The sequence below is a fragment of the Hyperoodon ampullatus genome (genome assembly GCF_949752795.1).
Source record: "Hyperoodon ampullatus genome assembly, chromosome: 8".
Taxonomy (NCBI): domain Eukaryota; kingdom Metazoa; phylum Chordata; class Mammalia; order Artiodactyla; family Ziphiidae; genus Hyperoodon; species Hyperoodon ampullatus.
Window position 1 is genome coordinate 68,151,290 of NC_136921.1, and position 22,397 is coordinate 68,173,686.

The following is a 22,397-nucleotide window of genomic DNA, read 5'->3' on the forward strand; positions in this document are numbered from 1 at the left end:
TGGCAAGGCTTTTTCATAGCAATAATAAAAGTAAATTGTGCTATGACTTTCAGTCAGAAATGTTTCAATCCATTCAGTGGTCTAAGGATCACATCAAACTGTTAACTCCCTGGGAACAGATGTGGGATGTATTCCTTTTCCATCGTTGTCATAACAAATCACCCCAAATTTAGCAGCTTAACACAACACCCATTTTATTACCTCACAGTTCTGTAGGTCAAGGTCCAGTTACAGGCTGACTCAGCTGGTTCCCCTGGTTAGAATTAGCACAAGACTGATATCAAGGTGTTGGCAGGCCTGAGTTATTTTCTGGAGACTCTGGGATGAATACACTTCCAAGCTCATTCAAGTTGTTGGCTGGACTCAATCACTTACAGTTGTAGGACTGAGGCACCCATTTCTTTGCTGGCTGATAGCCAGGAACTGGTATTAGCTCCTAGAGATCTCTCTCTCTCTGGTCCTCCTTAAACAATAACCTTCCCCATCATCCAATCGGTTGAATTCCCTTCTGCCCACAGATGGAAGAAAGCTCTGCTTTTAAGGGTTCATGTAATTACATTGGGCCCACCTGGATAATCCAGGGTACTCTCCCTATCTTAAAGTCAGCTGAATAGTGACCTCAATTACATTTGCAAAGGCTCTTTGCAAATAAGGTAACATATTCACTGGTGTGACATCAGAGAGTAAAGGTCATGGGGCTGAAACTTCATCTATCCCATGGGGGAAGAATGTGGAGGGGGAATATTCCCTTTGTAATAAATACTTCTCTATTGCTCGGACTTTTTTCCTTACTTCAAGCAAAGGTTGGTTTTGTCATCTTATAAGCTTTCTTTTAAAAATATTTAATAATCATCTATTTTCAAGAGCACTCAATTTTTTCAGACTCCCTCATTCACAAATAATATAAACTGTATTCTTATCTGATAGCCGTCATTGTTTGGCCTAGTTTGATTTAAGATGGGAACTTTAAAGTTAAAAATTACATCTCTGAAGGTTTTTACAAACAAATTTCTTTTCCCAAAGGTATATCACTGGAATCACTTACAGAATTGAAAATATATCTCCAAATGTGATCAAACTTGATTTATGAAAGAAAAAAGTGTTATGTAACTAATTAAACAATCAAGATTTTAAAACATGCCTTATGTACTCTCAGCACTAAGCACTGTGAGAAGCACAGAAGAGAGACACGGTCCCCATGGCACGTGAAATCTCATTGGGAAGACAAAGATAAGAAACACAAGATAATAACAGCATACTCTCCTGTGTTACGTACAATTTGTACCTTTGGAGGTCAGAAGAAGAGACTGTCACTGACAAGGCGGGGATGTGTCCTAAGGGAGGGGGAACTTGAGCTTGGCAGTAATGTTCTGTCTTTTTGAACCCTATCCATCTACTCCTCCTTCCCAAATAGGAAGTCTGGTTTGAGCCTAGCAACCTAAATCCCTAAGGGAGGGAGCAGCTGCTGGGTCACTGTGTTCCAACCTCCTCTTATCACGCTAGTGCAAATTCTTCAGGGCTCTGACACAGACAGCTGCAGAGGCAATCCATGCAAATTACAATGGACTCTGCTATCCCAGGTCAAAAAAATCAGAAGCTATCATAATAAACTTAATTCCTGTTCCACGTGTTATTTAGCACTTGGGGATAAAATGGAAATATGCAGGATTAGGAGCAGCAGCTAAAATGGTCCACAGCCAAATATTATAATTCTATTCTACTCTATTATAACCTTTAAAATACCATCACTTTGGCCTTCAGCTCTCCTAAACTGACTTAGGACTTTGGCAGTGCATAAAAGTTGTTACTGCACTGCTTTTCTTTTCACAACATAATTAGAATTCCCTCACTTCCTGGGAATATTTATCCATCAGTTTAAAATAATTTCCCCAGAATGTTAAAAGACTGCCTCAGACAATGTCCATCTCTCCTCACTAGTTATCAAAACAGATAATTTGACTTGGATTAAAAACACTGTTTATCATGACCCATCCCAGAAGAGGGTATCAGCCGAAGTCGTATACATCAATGCCTGCTGTTCTCAACCCTGTTACATTTGCCAAAATTCTGAATAAATTTAGTAACATTACACAGGGTGCCTCTTAGACAAGGCTATCTGTGCTGCTCAAGGAGGCTGGAAGCTGAAACCAAAACATGTTGGATGTTTAGTCCTGTCAGAGTATTACTGTTAATAACAACACTCTGATTACATTAATAAATAATAAAATATTTTCTCTTTTTATAGCCCTCTGCAGTTTAGACTACTCCATGCACTTTACATAATAATATGCAGCACAGCAGTTGTATTTTCTAGCAGCTGCATGGCATAGTGGAAAGAGCACTAGTTTTGAAGTCAGACATTAACTAGGCTCAAAAGTAACCTAAGTCCTTTACCAGCTATGAGACAGTGGGCTACCTTCTCTGAGCCTTACTTTCTCATTAGTAATATGGGACTAGAAATATTTATTTCTCAGGTAAATATTACTAAACTGAAGAACTGAAATAAATTAATATAGAGAGCAAGAATTTAATAAGTGATACTGTGATTTCCCTATTATAGGATAAGGACACTGAAACTCAAGTATCGAATTATTTATCCAAAGTTTTACAACAAATAAATGGAGGATTCTAGGGCAGAATTTAGATTGTTTTGGGTACCCCTGGTTAAATGAGGTGCATACCATACATACATGTGTTCTCTCACATGCCAGGGAAGTAAATAGGAGAGAGAGATGGGCAGATTGAAATCTGGTGTCAATATCCATTTCCTTACTCCCAACATCAGGAAAATTGCAGAATCACTAACACATAGAATTTCTACAAGGAGCCATGAACCAGGATGTAGTCAAGGAGCTGATCTTTGAGGCCATTCCACAGCTAGACAAAACACTTTCAGTACAGGACTCTTTCTTAAGTAACTAAGATGATTCAGAGAATCATCTCAAGGCAGAGAACCAAAGCATCCTTCCCAAGTGGCAAAATTAACTCCCCTCCACAAATGGGTCCCCTCCTGGGACCTAATGTGAGAAAAAAAAAAAAAATCAGGAAATCAGGGAGAAAAAGAAGCTACTTAGAGACCTAATGTAAGCTCTTTTTCAGGAACTGTGAAGCATGCAATGCCATCATAATGTAAAATGCATTAAACTGTCAGAATGAAGATCCTGTCTTCAATCATGTGAAGTCCCTCAAGATTTCCATGGTAAATTTTGCATTAAGAAATCTCCTGATCCTTCACCACCACCCCCCAAAAAAGTTGCCTTAGAAAGGAGAACACGTTGAAATATTTTAATAAAATGTGTGATTCATGAACATACACCAAGTAAAACTGTGAAACATTTTGCTAAGTTAATAGATTTAAACCCAAAATTCCATGGGTATTCCAAAAGTACTTCCCTAAGTAATCCCATAAGTAGTATTAATTAAACATTATTTTGCTTAATTCAAAAAATCAATCAAAAGTCTAGTGACTAGGTGTTGATAATCAATCGTTAGGATTTTCCTCTTTCAGGCCCAGTGCTGAGTTATTGGGTAAAATTGATCATTTAAGAAGGCTATGCAAATATCCTTAGGAATAGATACAAGTCTCAATCAGATATTTTGGAATTTGATAAATATATTTTTCCCTTTGAGGCTGAAAAGGCACTGATAACCGCTGTTTAGAAAGTTCTAATTTTAGATCTCATGGCATTTTAAAATGTAGAGACTCTTCCTTTATTAGTAAATGATTTACAGATAAAAAGCAGATGTTCTGCCTTCATAGACACAATGAAAACAACTGAGTAATGTCTTCTTCTCCTTTTCTTCCCTTCCTCTTCTTTGTAGTCTTTTCTAGTCCAGAAGCATGATTATGAGAACTTGAGACCTAAAAATTAAACTGAAATCTCAGGTTTCATGAACTTGAATTCCCACACTCTCTCCTGCCTCTGGTTTCCAGTCCTCTTAAAGGGCTCTGTCTTCTACGGATGATGACAGAAAAATCACTCATAATTGCTGAGCCACAGGGAACCATATTGAAGGATCCAAACAGATCCTTTGTCAACTATAGGGAATCCCAAGAATATTGGGTTCAATGACCATTTTTCAAACTTTATAGATTTTGCATTCGTAATCAATTCACAATGTCTAGATTTTGCCTCATGTCTACAAAGTATCCCCCATCCTTTATTAATAAGAGCTTATTTTAAAAGATGGAAAAAAATAACCTGTTGTCTAGAACCTAAAGAAAATCTGAAAAGACTAAAAGAAAATTATACATGTATTTATTGAGAAGTAAACCATTCAGTCTTAAATATTTCAATAGATTTTTGTTAGAATCAAGAGGTAATTAATTAGGAGTTTTGAGTTTTGCCTAAATGCCCAGCAATATAACTTATATTTATAGAAAAATATACTGTATCATCTTCTGAAGTCAACAGGCCTAATTATTTGGGGTATTGTTGAACAAAACAAGAATAACTATAAGAACAGGAATCATATTAATGAGCATAAAAAAGATATTCATAGTTTGCAAGTCAAATAAATTATCTGCAGTCCATAAATGGAAATATATTAAATTTTTTAAAAATTTGAGCATTTTTTAAAACAGTAAAAGCCTGTGTAAGTGAAGTCTTAGAACCCCAATAATTAAAGCAATTAAAAGTCCAGATGTGTTCATTAAAGTGGGCCCCAGTGCGAAACTCTCTATCTCCTCATCCCCTAAGATCGCTCCTGAAGCACCTCTGTTATTCAGATGGTTTGGGACATGGTTCTGTTATGTCCACATCACTTAGCAGCATTCAAATCTGGATAAGATTTCAGCTAGTGAATTTCTGCTACCACTGTTTTGTTTGTTTGTTTGTTTCCCTTAATCTCTCCTAAACTGACTGATTCACGATCTGGCAATGCAAAAAGATTGTTACTCCCTTGCTGTTCTTTTCCCACCATAACTGTTTTTAAGTCATGTGCAGTAAAGTCCCTTAATCTAATCTTTCTGGCCCTCAGTTTCATTTGTGGTTTCTAGATAATTTCAGAGTCTACTTCTATATATTTTTTGAATTTTATTTATTTTTTATACAGCAGGTTCTTATTAGTCATCCATTTTATACACATCAGTATATACATGTCAATCCCAATCACCCAATTCATCACACCACTACCCCCTCCCCCCCACCTCTTTTCCCCCTTGGTGTCCATACGTTTGTTCTCTACATCTGTGTCTCAATTTCTGCCCTGCAAACCGGTTCCTCTGTACCATTTTCTAGGTTCCAAATATATGCGTTAATACGCAGTATTTGTTTTTCTCTTTCTGACTTACTTCACTCTGTATGACAGTCTCTAGATCCATCCACATCTCTACAAATGACCCAATTTAGTTCCTTTTTATGGCTGAGTAATATTCCATTGCATATATGTACCACATCTTCTTTATCCATTCCTCTGTCGATAGGCATTTAGGTTGCTTCCATGACCTGGCTATTGTAAACAGTGCTGCAATGAACATGGGGGTGCGTGTGTCTTTTTGAATTATGGTTTTCTCTGGGTATATGCCCAGTAGTGGGATTGCTGGATCATATGGTAATTCTATCTTTAGTTTTTTAAGGAACCTCCATACTGTTCTCCATAGTGGCTGTATCAATTTACATTCCCACCAACAGTGCAAGAGGGTTCCCTTTTCTCCACACCCTCTCCAGCATTGGTTGTTTGTAGATTTTCTGATGATGCCCATTCTAACTGGTGTGAGGTGATACCTCATTGTAATTTTGATGTGCATTTCTCTAATAATTAGTGATGTTGAGCAGCTTTTCACGTGCTTCTTGGCCATCTGTATGTCTTCTTTGGAGAAATATCTATTTAGGTCTTCTGCCCATTTTTGGATTGGGTTGTTTGTTTCTTTAATATTGAGCTGCATGAGCTGTTTATATATTTTGGAGATTAATCTAATCTTTCTGGCCCTCAGTTTCATTTGTGGTTTCTAGATAATTTCAGAGTTTACTTCTAAAAGTCAGACTTTATTCTTGAAGTTCAAGTTTTCCTTCCTGTCTCTTACTTCAAAGACACATATAATGTTTAAGAAACTCAACACTAATAGAATTATACTATTTTTAGTGTAGGCCCACAAAACTGATGACTCTTACAACTAAGTTGCTATTAGACCAGATAATGACCCACTCCAATATACTGAATATACATATATTGAATATATATATACATATATGTATATGTATATATATATATCCTGGTTTAGGAACTTGGATGGTGCTAATATCCTCTAGCCTTGATTGAGAAGCCCAAACAGAAAGGTAGGAAGAAAGTGTCTCCCTAAGTATACTGATTTTAAATAACATCTTGAACTTTAAAAAAAATGTATTCATGCCATCAGAGTGAAAATTATGCTGATATTTATGTTTCAAATACCTGTCTACAAATACTCCACAAGCAAACAATGGCTGTTTCCCTATGCCAGAAGAATAAATCAAAGCCACTGAAAGAGGTAGCACTGCCTCCCTACTTCCCCACTCCAACCTGAATGATGCTTCCCTTAAACCTAAAGCAAGGTGAGTCAGGTGGGGATGTCCTCACGAGGAACGTGATCAATCTTAATATACCAAAGAGTGGTCATTTCAAACCTTTGTCTGGGTATTTGTGTAGCCTTCAATGTAATGGACTCAGTTTCTCGTACATTTCTTAAGGAGGAGATTCAAGGGCCTAACCTGGACCTGGAGGATGAAAAAATTCAGGGTCAGGGAGAAATCACTCCTGAATCTGACAGGCATAATTCAGGAATCTGTGCAGATTAAGTTTTGCTTCATGGAATACTTTTCTGCTTACCACAGACCCAAACACTACTGTTTTTGAGAAATAATATTTGTTTGAGGAGTCAGTAATTTTATGCAGACTCATTCTATTCAATAGTGGCTGACTGGATGACCAAGAGGAATCCTTATTGTCATTTCCCTCTGGCATAGATATTAGAAGGGAACCAGACTGGGAGCTTCTAAATCCACTTGATGTTTCTACTAAACCAAGATTGCCAAGGCTCATCTTAGACTTTCTTGCCAAGCCTGCTCAGATCCCAATAACTGGATGTTACTGAAGACTTGAAATCTCAAAGGTTAGGGATGTGGACTGCTGGGAACTACTGGGTCCTGCTACCAGATGAGGAAAAGAGAAGGATCCAGGGCAACATTGAGCCTAACAGTAAGCAAAGATACATCCTGTAGAGTTTTTAAGAAGGAGGCATTCTTCCTTATAAGAAGGTGGACATACAAGCAAGGAGCAAGATAGGAACTGGGGCGTTTGCTTGAGACAACAAGCAGAAAGCATTTAAATGCCTGTATGGTTTTCCCTCGGATGATAGGAACTCTCATTTGAGGCACATAATTAAAAATTTTCTCCTCCTATGATGTAGTTCCTTTTAGTTTTCCCAACATGTTAATCAGGTTGTATATACCTATACAGCATGCATTTGGGAGGGTGAGAAACTAAGGAACAGGACGGGAAAAGGAACTATGGTCTGGCTTGGATCACCCTTCTGCTGATGCTTATGCAGAGGGAGGGACTTGCTGAGAGGACTGTAGTCCAAGAGTCCAAGACAGTGATCAAGAGCAAAGCAAATGGAGGACAACAGTGGAACTGGGACCAGCTAGGTAACTGGCCTTGAAGAAGCAGATACAGCAGATGACTCAAGAGGTAAACTGAAATTAACTCTCCTTTTCCCAAATATGTGAGAAAAGGCACCATTAAAGAGAGAAACTGACATACGGAATGGCAGAAGCTTAGACACTGGGCAGGTTGGGGTTGGGAACCTTGAGGTAGAAGGCTTTGTACCTGCCATGAGCAATCAAATGAAATTTCTACCCCAGTTTTTTAACACATATTCTAAGGTCACAGCTGTACAAAAATACCACAAAATAGAAAGTGTCCTTTGGGAACAGAGAAGGAATTGCTGGTTTATTAATGAAAAATTAAACTTTCTTTGTTATAGGTTTCTTGGAGGCTGACCAACTGATTTCATCTAGGTGTATAGGCGAGAAAACATGAATAACAGCAGAAAAATTCATTTTACCAAGACAGCCTCTATAACCTAAACACATATATTAGGTTTGAAAAACGACCAACTGCTATAACCTTATTTAGCATGCAGACCACATCTAAGTTGGAAAGATATGATTGCAAACCCTATAAAAAGCTTTGGGTTATTTTCCCCTCCAGTTTGGCAAAAAATAGTAGGAATAAGTCTTCCTACTTATAGGCACCATAATTATGAATTATGTCCTGATGACCACAGGATGAAATCAAACAAGTGCCTCACTGACAGACCCCCAGACATTCCCCTCTGTATCTGCTTGAAGACCAGCTCCAATAACATATGCATTTGTTTGAAATTGTCCTTGGAGCCTGAGTTCAGCTACTTTTCACCAAGCTATTTAAAATGAATTACGTGGTCTAAATGGATATTGAATCCTTTAAGGACAAATGCACTGTATGAATACAAACACAGCATAGAGCTAGGAGAAAATTCTATTGGGTTAAGGGATAATGCAAATCCTGCAATAAGAACAGAGAAGCACAAGAGCCATAGGCATTGCCGTCAGAAGAAACCACAGAGGACTCTAGGGGGAGGTTGAAGGTGGCGACACAACACCCTGCAAAGCCGCTACCCTGACTGCCACATAGAGGCCACATGTGTTCTGCACACCTAAGCATTCCAGAAGTGGGATTGGTGAAACCCACAGGATTAATGAAACCAGGCTCAAAAGAAACTTTGGGCTTCTTCAAAGATGAGTTATTTACAAGTGCCCAGCTATTATCATTCCCAAAGAAGGACAGCAAACTGTCGACATTTTTTTAATGTTAAAAAAGCATAGGGAAAGGGAAAATCTAGGAGGAATTGTTGTATAGGATGATTACCATGAGATTATAAAAGTAAATGAGCTCTAGCATCTGAAATCACCTAATGTAGCAAAGATGTCTGGAAGCTCACAAAGATGTGTTTCCTCTTCCTCTGAATATACAGCTAACCTACATTTCCTGGCCTCCCAAGAGTTGGGTGCAACCATTTTCTGAGTTCTGGTCAAAAAATGTGAGCAGATGTGATATATGTCACTTGCAAGCCTACCCCACAGAAACCCCCATGTGCTTCATTCTCTTTTCTCTTTTACCGGCTAGATGCAGTTGATGATGAAGCCCTATAGATCCTTGCTTCTCAGAGTCTGGTCCATGAATCAGCAGCATTGGCATCTCTTGGCACTTGTTAGAATGCAAAATCGTAGGTGCCATCCCAGGCCTCCTGAAACAGAATCTGCATTTAACAAGCTCCCTGGGTGATACATGTATGCATTCCAGTTTGAAACACAAGAGTCTAGATTGGAAAATGGTACATCTGCAAGATGAAAAGAGCATGAACCCCTGAATTGTCACATGGAGGAAAAGTCACAGACTGACTAGAAATATCTGCCTTGCATTCACGAAAGACTGGGAGACAAACTATGTATGAACCACTATTTTTTTTTTTTTGCTTCTATTTTTTAACACAGATGAGCTTACTCTGACAAATACAACAAAACACAGCTACTCCTAAACCATCTTGAGCCTGCGTTCTGTCCTTTCGAAACTTGGAATATCAACAAAACCTTTAGAAGCAGCTTGAACTAACCAAGAGGCTATTTTATCACATGACAAATCTCTGCATGGCTTCAAACGTAGGGTGCTCCAGGGTTTTTTATACTAGTAGATGAGTTGTGTAAAACAAAGGTAGAATTTTTCAACCTCCATCTATTTCCAGGTCAAGATTTCCTTCCTTCCATTTTTCCATAATGTTATCAAGTCCTTTTTAAAAGGGTCAGTGTCGGCTTCAGCATCCCTGCTGGCTTTGAGCATTTATCATTTTAAGAATGAAATCATTCTTCCTGGCATATTATGAGCCCTTTTTGTCGGGTAGTTAACTAAACTGGCACCAGGTAACTGTGATCTAAACTTTATATTGACAGATCTGGCAACAGACTGACATTCCTTGCACTAATTTTGGCTGTCCAATCTGAAAAAAAAATATGTTTGAAGTATGATTTATCTTAAGCTGACAGCAATCTTCATCAGGGTGCCAGCCATTGACAGAGTAAGGGAAAGGACCCAGCATAAAATCCTAGCTGAATACGCTTTCAAGGCAGGAAGGAAGAATTTAGAGCCCCTGGTCCTCAAAGTCATAATTTAATTTAATAACCAAGGCTGGAAGGAAAACAAATGTTTCTTACTAAGCCTCACCATCAACATTCTATTTTTCCCTGATACCACACTTGTCTTACCTTGTAAAGCCCAGGATTACCATCCTCAAGTCTTATAATAATACCTGACACACACCAACTATTCCTGCAGCTCAGTAGAAACCCTGAAATGCAATTATAGGAAAAGATCTAATAAACCAAAGATTAGCAACAGAAATGTGAGCACCGTTAACCGGTTTTGGGGGGGAGTTGGTGGGGGGTGGGGGAGGCTGATATGAAAGCCAGAAACTAACCAGCTGAAGGAATAATGACACAGAAGGAACTGACAAAATTGGTAAGATCCGTCAGCATAATCATGGTGCATTAATGACAGTATCTGGGTAGCAGCAGAATCATTTGACCATTAGACCCTGAATTGTTACATCTCTCTTTTCCCAATGAAAATGAGATGCGGAAATACTTTCAGACATTAACAAGAAGCTGTATGGAACCATATTAATGTTTCTTAGACCAACCACACTTAATTAACAACCGAAACTCTGTGTTTTTAGAGTATGCCAACATTATATGTAAATACATTAATATGTTGCTATTCACTGTCATCTTTTACTTTTGGCACAGTTTGATAAGAGGTGTGTATTTGTGTGTATAAATACTCATGATGAGCAAGATAAAATAGCCCTGGGTTCTGTGCTTAAATCCTTGTATTGGGATTTATGGCAATAAACGAGGTGGAGTGGGGAGGGAAAGGAGTATATATTGCCTAGAAGCTAAAATTACTTCCTAGCGCCATCAAGCCAGAGTGAATAAAGTTCTCCTGGGGAAATGCTGTTCATTCAAATGGGCTGCATTGGACACTATGGTACTATTAAGTGCATACCAAGTAATCATTTACCAAACGGTTAACCTTTGATGCTAAAAAAAAAAAGCTGCAGCCTCTTTATCTCTATTTACATTTTTGGTAGCCAAGATGTAAATGTAGGAATAAAAGCACACAAAAGATAAGACACAAACTCATATACGGTAGGCACCAAGTCAATGTGCTACTGACTCGTTGTTCTCTGCCCTTGGTCCACTTTACTCATTACTTCATGCCACCCACCACCACTGCCCAGCCCATGGGGGTTCATGAGACTCTATTGGTACTTCCAAGGCCTCTCCTCCCAGGCAGCTCTAACTCTCTGCTTCTTCCCTCACCTTCTCTCCTCCATTAAACAAATTTTTCATGTGACCCATTTCTCTCCCTCCTCTTGAAATTGTTTAATCCATGCTTAGTTGTCAGACTTCCTATAGTGTTTAAAATCAGGTAACATTCATGTAACAGAAACCTCCTGTGTCTTGACCACCCCACCAAAAGTGACTCATAGAAGGATTTAGATATTGTGATGAAGCTGGGAAAGTGATGGGGGAGGGGGGATGCTGAAGGTATAGTTTTGAGTAGACAAGCCTCTCAGCAATTTTCAAATGGCTTGATGAAAGTGGCTACGTTTTCTGCAAGTGTGTAAGATTGTCTTCGCCACCAAGAAAACTTCTATGACTTGAAAAGGCAAGACAAGGGAAGGTAAGGCAAAACAAGATAAGTCAAGGGACGGGAAGGGGAGAGAGCAATGGCAGATATAAGCCGGGCACTGTGAAAAGTGATGTTATATATTTATTTAATCTCAAATCCCCTACATGATGCCCCTCACCCTCAGTTTTACAGGTGATGTTTCTGAGGTTTAGAGGCATGAAGTAACTTAGCCAAGGTCACAAAGTGGCAGAGTCAAGATTTAAAACCATCTGTCTCGGTCCCAAGTTCATTCATTTCCCTTGGCCCAGTCTGCCCCAGGCACAGCATATTCTGCCCCATCATTCTGTCAGATAAGTGGAAGGGCTCATTTCTTTCTTTTGTCATAAAGGAAATTTTGCCGAGGTCTCACTCTTGGCCACAAAACCTTCCCAAGTATTACCTTTCATGATGCATCTGAACTCTCTCATTGCTTTTCCCCACTGTCCAATGCAGAGCACCCTCGTGCTAAAAGGGTGTCTTGACCTATCATCTGCTCTCCTCTTGACTAATGGCAATATTTCAAACTTTGCCCCCTTTAGAAAAACAAGGATTCTCTGTCTGCAGTACGTTCAAGATGGAGCTGATAAACAGGTGGAATTCTCTTCACAGAGGAACGAGAGAAATAGACTGGGGAAACTCTCTGAGTCAAGCTGCAGGTCATTAGTAGCATGATATGCAAGAATTCACATTGAACCTGGCCTCCTCTGACATGAATGCTAATCCTCACCCTGGCCCTGGGGGCTGAGGAGTTGAGAAAGGGAGCAATGTGACGTGATGGATACTGGCAGCTTTGCACTGGGGATGTGAGGAGGGGGAAGGGGGCAGCAGATACAGCCTGTGGGCTCATTCTCCCCACCCCGAAATCCCCCGTTCTGTGCTAGGAAAGGATCTAGGCCTACATATGAAACAAAGTGGCTTTGTTTTGTCATTGTGTTTATCTGTCACATCCAACAAGACTGTACACTTAAGGCAGCAGATAAGCTTGAGAAAAATACCTCAGAGCAACCAGGTAAAAGGAGAGGCAGCGCCATGCTTTAGAAGGACAATAAGGCAGACAGGCAGGTCTTTGTCATCCAAGTGAGATTGTGCACATGACTGAGATAAAGGAAATGAACACCATCATCTCTAGAGTCTGGTCTGAGCCCTCCCCTCTCGCATTGCTTGAGACAATGAGATATTAGGGGCTAATTATGAGTTAATATCCATCTCCCCACACCCTTGTGGAAGCAGCTGGAGGCATTTCTCTTGCCAGTGATTCTGACTGTTGACTCTCTCCTACTTCACAACCTCAGCCAAGCCCAGGAAAGCCTTAGTTCATGAGGGATTAAAATGAGCTCCTTATGAGAGGCAAGTGCTGCACTAAGCGCTTCAACACACACCATCTCGTTTCATTGCTGCAGAAACTGCATAATAATTATCATTGTCTCCACTTTAGAGATGAGAATATTGAGGCTCGGGCATACTAAGTGAGCAGCCCGAGGCCAGCAGCAAGTTTGACTTGAGAGTTGAATCTAGATATTCTGACCCCAAGCCAACTGCTCTGAACCTGTGAACCTCGGTTTCTGCTTCTACAAATTCCTCTCAACACACACACACACACACACACACACACACACACACACACACAAACACAGACACAAACACAGAGTGCAGATGGGATATATCTGAAAGCATGAGGCAGAAGAAGTATGTTTGGGGAATGCAGTGAAGGCCTGTTCCTAGTTCTACCGAAGGAAAAAAAAATGTACAGGGACATAGGAGTTTGCTTCAAATCTGGCAAAATCAAGTTCAAGTTCGAGTGCTAGATCCCAGCTTCTGCTAAGGAAGAGATGGAGCCACGAGACAGCGGTGGGCAGCTTTGCAACCGAGAATAAAATAAGCTGCTGGGCCCTCCGTGGTATGGAAGATTCCGGAGGAAAAAGCCCTCCCTGGGACCTTGCTCATGTTCTGTAGCCGTCCTCTGAGCCAACCCAGTAGATAGAGATATGGTGGAAAGAACAGAAGGACTGATGGAGCCACCTGGTTGGATATTTGTCAGGAATATCGTAGAGAGGATTCTAATATCAAATTAATTAAATTAAACTACATAACCTTTGAAATGTCTTGTCAACCCTAGGATTCCAGGAGAAGAAACATGCCTTTGTGTTCTTATATAACTTCACACATTGGGAGGAGGAAATGATAGGAACAACAAGAGTGGCAATAACAAGTATTCACGGAGCTCTCACCATGTGCCAGGTGCTCCTATCGCTGATCATTCGAGGCTACAACCCAGCACCATATGGACAAAAACAATGGCAAGAGGTAGAACACGGACGCAACAAATTAATTAACGGAGTAGGAATTTAATTTGAGTGGAGTCCAAGGGGAATTGTAATTCATTATGGCAGGTTGCACAAGACTTGTCTTGCCCTTCAACAATGCAAAGAAAGCGTTAGACAAAGGAAGCTTCACGAGGCCACCCCATCACTGCCAGTGTCCCTGGCAGTCTCCATATCCACAGGCCTGCAGGAGAAAACGCAGTGGAACTGTGTAAAAGATGATGCTTCTGACACTGATCCTGACATGAAAGACAGGTGTCACCTTTTCTAACTCTCAGAGCCCACAGTGACAATCAGAGCAGTAATCACTACTCATGAAAACACGACGATCATACGTACTTTCTCCCTTCACTGCTTATGCCACAGAATTTGATGCTATCCTAACATTTGACTGCTCGCCCTCCTTGGACTCTTCTCCAAGTAGCTCCCCAATTAAATCACAAGTTCTTCAAGGGCAAAGCCCTGGTTCTTTTCTGTGCACCTCAATAGTAGTTAGTTCAATGATAAATATACTCTAAGTGCTCAGTAAAATACACATGGAATGGAGTGGAAAATCAACCCTGATGTGGAATCAGCAGCCACTTCCACCCAGTGTGTGTGTGCACACTGTCCCTTGTTGGGGCGGCAGCTGTGATGCGTGATCCCCACTTTCGTCTGCTGTCTCCTGAAGTCTCCCCTAGCCCCGGTGGGTGCCCACTGGATGCAGTCCTCATGCTCTGCTTCAACAGACCCTTGCAGTTCTCTTCAGGCTTCTCTGTTTGTTGCCCACCCCTTGTGACTTTTGAGGGTCCTGTTTTTCTGAGGGGGATTCTTTTAAATGTGAGTCAATCTTTTTCAAATGCTTCAGTCCTATAGAATTGTACTATAGTAGCTTTCCCAGGATTCTCAAACTTCAGCAAACCTAACAATTCCCAGGGTCCACCCTTAGATGTTTGTTCTGGAATAGGATCAGGAATCTACAGTTTCAATAAACCCCAACAGATGATCTCTGATGCAGGTGGTCCATGAACCACCCTTTGAGAAACACTGACTCTCTCTCAAAGGAATTATAAGATAGGACCTTAGTTGTATGATTAATTATTATCATGATTCCCAAGAACCAGAATTCTGAATGTGCTTCACCTCTGGGGTCCTGGAATCACTGCTAGTTTTTCAGGACTCAGGTGTATCAACCAGAGGATTTTCTGAGAGAAAACACAAGAAAGAAGCCTGGGTTCAGTCAGAAAGCTGTCCATGTGCTTAGATACCAGACTGAGAGGGAATGAAGCCAGAGAATCAATGGGAAAGCAACTGCTTTAGGAGGAGACAAGGTCAGAAGACAGGTCTCAGGTCACAATGAAGAAGTGTCATAGTTCTTGACAACACAAAGAGACAATGAGTTGTCCATGTGGTTTACTCTGGCTGAAGCCCCCAGCCTCTCTGTGGCCACATCATCACTAACTTAAAGCTGCAATGCTTACCAGTGCTTACATGTAGTATGAGGGAGATCTTTAAGCAAAAGTTGTGAAGTAAATTAGGACAGTTTTCTATATATTTCCCCTTTACTTTGGTTATCTTTATCCCTATTTTATTGTACAACCTTCCACTCACCTGCTTAATAAGGTATCCAATGGTTTCAGACTCTTTCTTTCCGTTCTACTATCTGAACCTACTTTCCAAAAAAGTATATGTACATTTAAGGTTAAGGAGTTCATACAGCTTAAAATATTACCTCTCCTACAATTATTTATCTCTTAATATGAAGAGATTAAAGTTATCTATACCAAGTAATGTAATTGCAAACCATCAACCATTTATGAGAAATGTAATTTTGCAAGCAATAAGAATTTCTAGTACTTCTTTGCACAGATATGAGACTGACATTGCTAAGAAAATTTCATGAGGCATTTGAAACCATTTAAGCTGAGTTTTAAACTGGCCTAGAAGTCAAGCAAAGAGCAGCCATGGACAAGGTTGGTTGCATGATTTACTGTGAGAGTATCCCCTTCTCCTGGGCTCCCTTGGTACTCAAGTCTGCATTCATCTAACATTTCTCACACCATCTGTACTGAGCTTTTGTTTCAGTTTCTCCCCTCCCCTCAACCAGACTGTGAGCAACTCACAAAAACAATCCAAGTCTGAGATGCTGGCCTATAAGACATCTCTTGATTATATCCCCCTCAACAACAATAGTTTGGCATCCATACACATATAAAAGTGACTTGTGGGAGCTGTGGGATCCCGGTAGGATATTCTGAAACCTCTGTGCAGTCCAAGAAAGAGGAAAGCCATTTTGAGAAAACAGGCTGCATCCAGGAGGCTGATTTGCTGACCAGGGTCCTGGCTATAGACCCAGAAATGGCTCCATACCCCCAAGGACTTGGCTACAACCCATTTGGCTTTGGTTCTGTCATCAGCACCATGCATCAAGGCCCCAGGAATCTTGCCCATCTGTGCATCAGGTAATAAGCAAACAGACCCTGTGGACCCTAAGTGCCTGTAAGCTACCTCCAGCCCCTCTCCACCATGGCCTGGGGGCCCCTGGAGAATAACTTAGACAATCACCACCAGACAAGCGAGCCTTTGTGGAAGTCCAGAAACCTAGGGGGAAAGTTTCTGCACACTGAAGGAGCAAAAAACTTCAAGACTGGACCCCTGGAAGAGGGCAAGAGGAAGAGCTTACCTTTACCCCTCCCCCAAGGCAGCACAGCCCCAGTACAAGACAGCCCTGCTCAGCCCATGATTTTTCCCACCAGCGAAAGTCAGATGTGTGAGTGAGCATCCAGCTTCCCCAGCTGTGTGGGAGGCTGCCAAAGATCCCCATTTCTCTCTCACCTCATCCAGAGTAGTGAGTTGTGAGCTGCTTGACTGGGTTGGGGGGGTTGAGCAGCTGGGAGAACAGCAGCCAGGGCTCAGAATAGATCCTCCTAATGGTATTCTGGACTCCATCAAGAGGCCTGCCCACAAGCCACTGGGGACTCCTCACCTGTAGATCCCACACCCCCACCTCACAGCTGGCTCCCTGTGTGTTCTCCCAATGGCAGTTAGTGTGAGCTTTTACAGATAGCTAGTGAGCACACATAGAAAGCTGGTCCAAATCTGTGGGTCCGGGAGAGACCACAGACTTGAGCATTCAGCACCACCCTAGGAAAAGGAATGAGAAGATGTCAACATTCAGCCTGGCTTTGCAGGATCAAAAGAAAGCAAACAAGTTTAGGAATTCTGCCATAAGAGAGAGCAAGAAGTGTAGTGCAGGGATATCCATAGAGCAGGTCTGAGAAAGCCTCAGAATCCCTAGAAGGGCTGATAGAAGGTATTTCTCTCCCAAAGTCAGGCAGTGAAACTGAAGGAGATGACTACTACTTCAAATGTGAAGACAGCAACACAAGACTTCAAGGAACATGAAAAATCAAGGAAACATGCCACCACCAAAAGAACACACTGTTTCATAGTAACCGATCCCAACAACATGAAAATCTGTGATTTACCTGATAAAGAGCAAAATAGCTGTTTGAACAAAGCTCAATGAGCTACAAGAAAACACAGAAAGACAATTCAATGAAATCTGGAAAACAATACATGAACAAAATGAGAAGTTTAGCAAAGAGATAAAAACCATAAAAAAGAAGCAAACAAATTCTGGAGTTGAAGAATACAATGAATGAAATTTTTTAAATGCAATAGCGAGTGTCAATAGCAGAATAGATCAAGCAGAAGAAAGAATCTGTGAAGTAGAACACAGGAACACTTTGAAATTATCCAGTCAGAGAGAACAAAGAAAAAGAATGAAGAAGAGTAAAGAAAGCCTACATGAACCATGGTATATTAGTAAAAGAAAAATCTTCAAATTATTGGTGTGCTGGACGGAGAAAAAAGGGAGAAGGGGGAAGCAAGCTTATTTAAAGAAATAATAGCTAAGAACTTCCCAAATCAGGGTAGAAATCTGGACATCAAAGTTCATGGAGTTAATAGAGCACCCCAAAATTTCAATCCAAAACAATCTTCTCCAAGACACATTGTAATAAAACTGTCTAAAACCAAAGACAAAAGAAGAATTCTAAAAGCAGCACGAGAAAAAAAATCTCTCATACAGGGAAACCTTCATAAGGCTATCAGTGGATTTCTCAGCAGAACTTTCAGGCCAAAAAGAGGGGGATGATATATTTAAAGTGCTAAAAGGAAAAAAACTTCACAAAACCCTGTGAACCAAGAATACTTCACACATCAAAGCTGTCCTTCAGAAATGAAGGTGAGATAATACTCAGTCTAGTCAGGATGATATCAAAGTAAAATGCAACGATATTCTTTGAATATATTGAGCATACCACAGATTTCATATTATGATATGGCCTAAAAAAATTTTTTAATGCTGTGGCCACCAATAATCATAGAGCCATTAATTCAAAGTAGTATATCCTGTAAGCACTTGCCTCAATTATCTGGAGTGTTCTAAAGACACAGGTGCCTAGGCCTCCCTCCAGACTTGAATCAGAAGGTACACTTCAAAAGCCCACCAGAAATTCTTATGCACCAAAGGAAGACAAAAATGAGAGCCATTGATACAACAGATGTTGAAGAACACATTGGGGACTGTTTACTTGAAGGCATTATGTAGAACAAGGACTGGTGATTTAGAAGGGATTCGGTGCTGGAAAATCAAAAGAATTCTCTAACTGCTGAGAATTAATTAACATAACCTCATAACCTGCCAATGGTGTACATGACTTCCTGGGAAGGCTTTAAGAAGTTGTGGTCAATAATCCATGATGATTTTTCAAAAACATTGAGAGACACAAAACTCCTTGATTGTGATGGACATAATCATAAAATGCCTTGAAGAGTTCTCTGCTCCATCTCACAGTGCTGCCACCTACAGCCCTGCTCTGTTTACTTGGAACATGGGAATTTACAGGCAATATCCATTTTGATACATCTGCATTTGTGATACATCTTCGTTTGTGTTAGATTTAGGAACCTTGCACCACAACCATATCTAAACAGTCAGCATTGAAATTTATCCCCTCCTGCAAATAACTAGGCAGAAAAGAAGAATATAAATGACTAAGGATGAACCGAATGAAGCAAATGTCCAGAGAAGGTGGGTAAATAAGACCAGCTGAATTTCCGTCTTTCAGCTTGCCAATCTCCAGCATCAATATTGTTGATGGAGCATTATGTGAATGTAAAGTGACCATTTCTATTCAGGCTTACTCACACTAGAACTGACTGCACTCTGACTGGAATTCTCTTCTCCTACTCCTTCTCATGGCTACTGCTTTAACTAAAAAAGTTTCCATCTTTCTTCCCACCCACTCCCTCCTATGTTTCACCTCCTTCAAGCATATAGCTCACTGTATTTTCCAAAGATGGACGGACCTGCTCTTCTGCAATGTGACTTTGCCACTCACCTACTAAGAGACAGAATCTATTTCTCAACCCCCTCTTGAGTTTAGATGGGCACTGAGATTGATTTGACCAATCGAATACATCAAAAATGTCCTTGTATCACTGCCAGGATCACCCTTAACTATTCTAACTTCATGATTTTTTGGAAGCCAGACACAATGTAAAAGTATGACTACCATGAGACAACCATTTTGTGAGAAATCTGTTAAAGTAACCAAATTGGGTCCAAGATGGAGTCACTCATGCTAAGCCCCATCCTGGAGTATGAGACCCCACATGGCGAGAGAAAGATGCCAAGACCATCAAAACACTAGTCGTGTGAGTACAGAAGTCGTGTTGGAAGTAAACCCTCTGTGCCCAGCTATCTCAGTTGATGCCATGTGGATCAGAGATGCCTGCCTAGCCAAAACCCACCCCATTCCTAACCCTGGAAATCAAGAACAAAACAAACAGTTGTTTTAAGGCACTAAGTTTTGGGTGATTTATTATAGAGTGAAGGAGGGCAGAATATGCCATCCCAGAATATGCCTCTTTGACATAAAGATTATTTTGAGCTGATTATTTTTGAGAAAGAGCAGTGTAGAAGCTCTGAAAATAAGATAGAAGTTAAGCTTTTTAAGGGAAAGTTACATTTATAAAGGAAATTTCCATTTGTAAGTGTCTCCTTCTCTGTACCAGGAAGAGATGGATGACTCTAAATCACAAGAGAATCTTGTCAGTGGAAAGGTGTCCACTTAAACCTGTATAACAAACCTTACCCTTATTTACAGTACTTTTCCTGGTAACCTCCCATAATTGAACTGGCCTCCCCTCTCCCCCAACTGGTCTCTTTTATCTTTAGCTGAATATGGTATTTAAGCTGGTGGCCGGGTCTCAATTTCCCTGGGTCTTTCCCGAGTATATGCGAGATACACATTAATAAATTATTTGCTTTTCTCTTGTTAATCTGTCTTTTATTATGGAGGTCTCAGCCAAGAACTCAGTATGGTTAGAGGAAAAAATAATTTTCCTCTCTTACAACAGTAATAGATAACTGGAATAGAACACTTAACTTGTAAATTACTTATTTATTTACTTATTTATTGTCAATATTCATTCACTAGAATATAAGCTCCAATCAAGCCATGGCCTTTTGTCTTATTCATCACTGTGTGCACAGTGCCTGGAATAAAGTAGGTGTTCAATAAATATTTGTTAAATTATTATTAAATGCCTTTTCTCTCTGGAGACTCTGAAGACTCGCTTAATAATGTACTCTGGCTAATATTCTGCTTGTGCCGGTTCTTCTTTCATTTTTATTAAAGGCATTCATCTTTTTGAGGAAATACATGTCATGCAAAGTCCAGAAAACATACTGGCAATGCAGCATCATCACACTGATCAACTGCAATTTTCAAAAGCAGAACCAAGAGAAGCATTTCCTTCGGGGCCCCCAGTATTTAATTTTGAGTATAGTTCCTAAGTTCCCACCCATGTCACAAAATAAAAAAAAAATTAAAATTAAAAAACCCCAGTATTTCCTCTCTGATCACTGCAATGGCTGATGTTCAGCCATACAAAGGAAGCGAACTTCATGTATTAACTGGAGAGAGAGAGCGTATGGCTTTCAAGGATAAGGGACTGTATCAGAAACAACCAGCAAGAGCTTAGGTTCAGGTTTTATTATATTTTCAAGGTCCTCACAGTCCTTCACTGATTGAATATTTGATTATCCCAGCATAGTATGATTTTCTCCATTGAAAGGCTGATATTGAAGTCTGTTCATTTCTTCCTTTATATACAATAAAAACCCTAAGAACTCCAGTGGTTTTGCATCTTCTAGCGTAAGTGTCAAAAGCCATCCTAAATGTTTGCAAACTTGCAATTGGAACCTTTCCTTTAGCTTATTTATGCACCAAATATGTTTTTTTCAAAAACAATTTCTCTGCTTCTGTAAGCAGCCCAAAAGCAATAGACTCCTTTTGTTTGTCTACAAAGTAGCTAAGAACCTTAGATGGCAAACATACCATTGCTTTGCCAAAGAAAAGCAAAATCTGTTTCTTCCCAAATATCAGGAGTTCATTTTCCCCAGTGCAGCGTGGCAAGCAGTCACAGACTAAGGGATATGCTGTCCCATGTTCTGCACAGATGTCGTAGGTAGATGAATGTACACGTCTTATATACAGCCATTAGCCCTAGGATAATGGCAGCAAGAATGTTAGCAAGCCTTTGTTTGCCCTTCTCTGTTTTATAAGTTTTCTTCATGCTTCTCCTTTCCCTTACAGAGCATTGTAAACACATTTGGCACTTGGGGTTTTGTCAAGGCTTTTTTCAGGTTTTTCCTTATATAGATGCTATTCATCTATTCTCACAATTCTCTAAAATTTGCAGCATTCTGGTACTTAATATTTACTTTTTAAGGTGTACAGGATACCCACTAATGGAAATTCACATTGTTAGCAGGTTACAATTTCCTACCTCGATATCTGATAACTGTATTTGTGAGTTTTTTCAGCTCCATGTCTCAGTTTTAAAACATACCATCCTTAATACAGGGTGCAAACCATCATACATATTAAATGAGTCAAACTGCACCTTCCGCCAATATCAGCATGATACCAGCCTTCCCACCACACCTACCATGAGCAACACTGGCAACCTAAACAATCCTCCCTAGCTCCCAGCTTTGGGACAAAGAGAGATTCCTGTGGTTGTGCTCAAGTAGGATGAAACTATTAAAGAGTAAAATACCGGAGCTGTTTCTGATTGTAGAAAGATGATGGGGTCGTTAGCAAGAGATTCTGACATTGACTTTGGTCAAAATTTTGAAAAGTCCTCTTTTCCTCCTCTAAAGTAATATCATCACATGATGGTTATTAAGATGATGAAGAAAACACAGGAGCAAAGCAAGGCTAAGAATCCATTAGTCAGTAGTGAGCTCATTTTTTGGTAATAACCAACTAT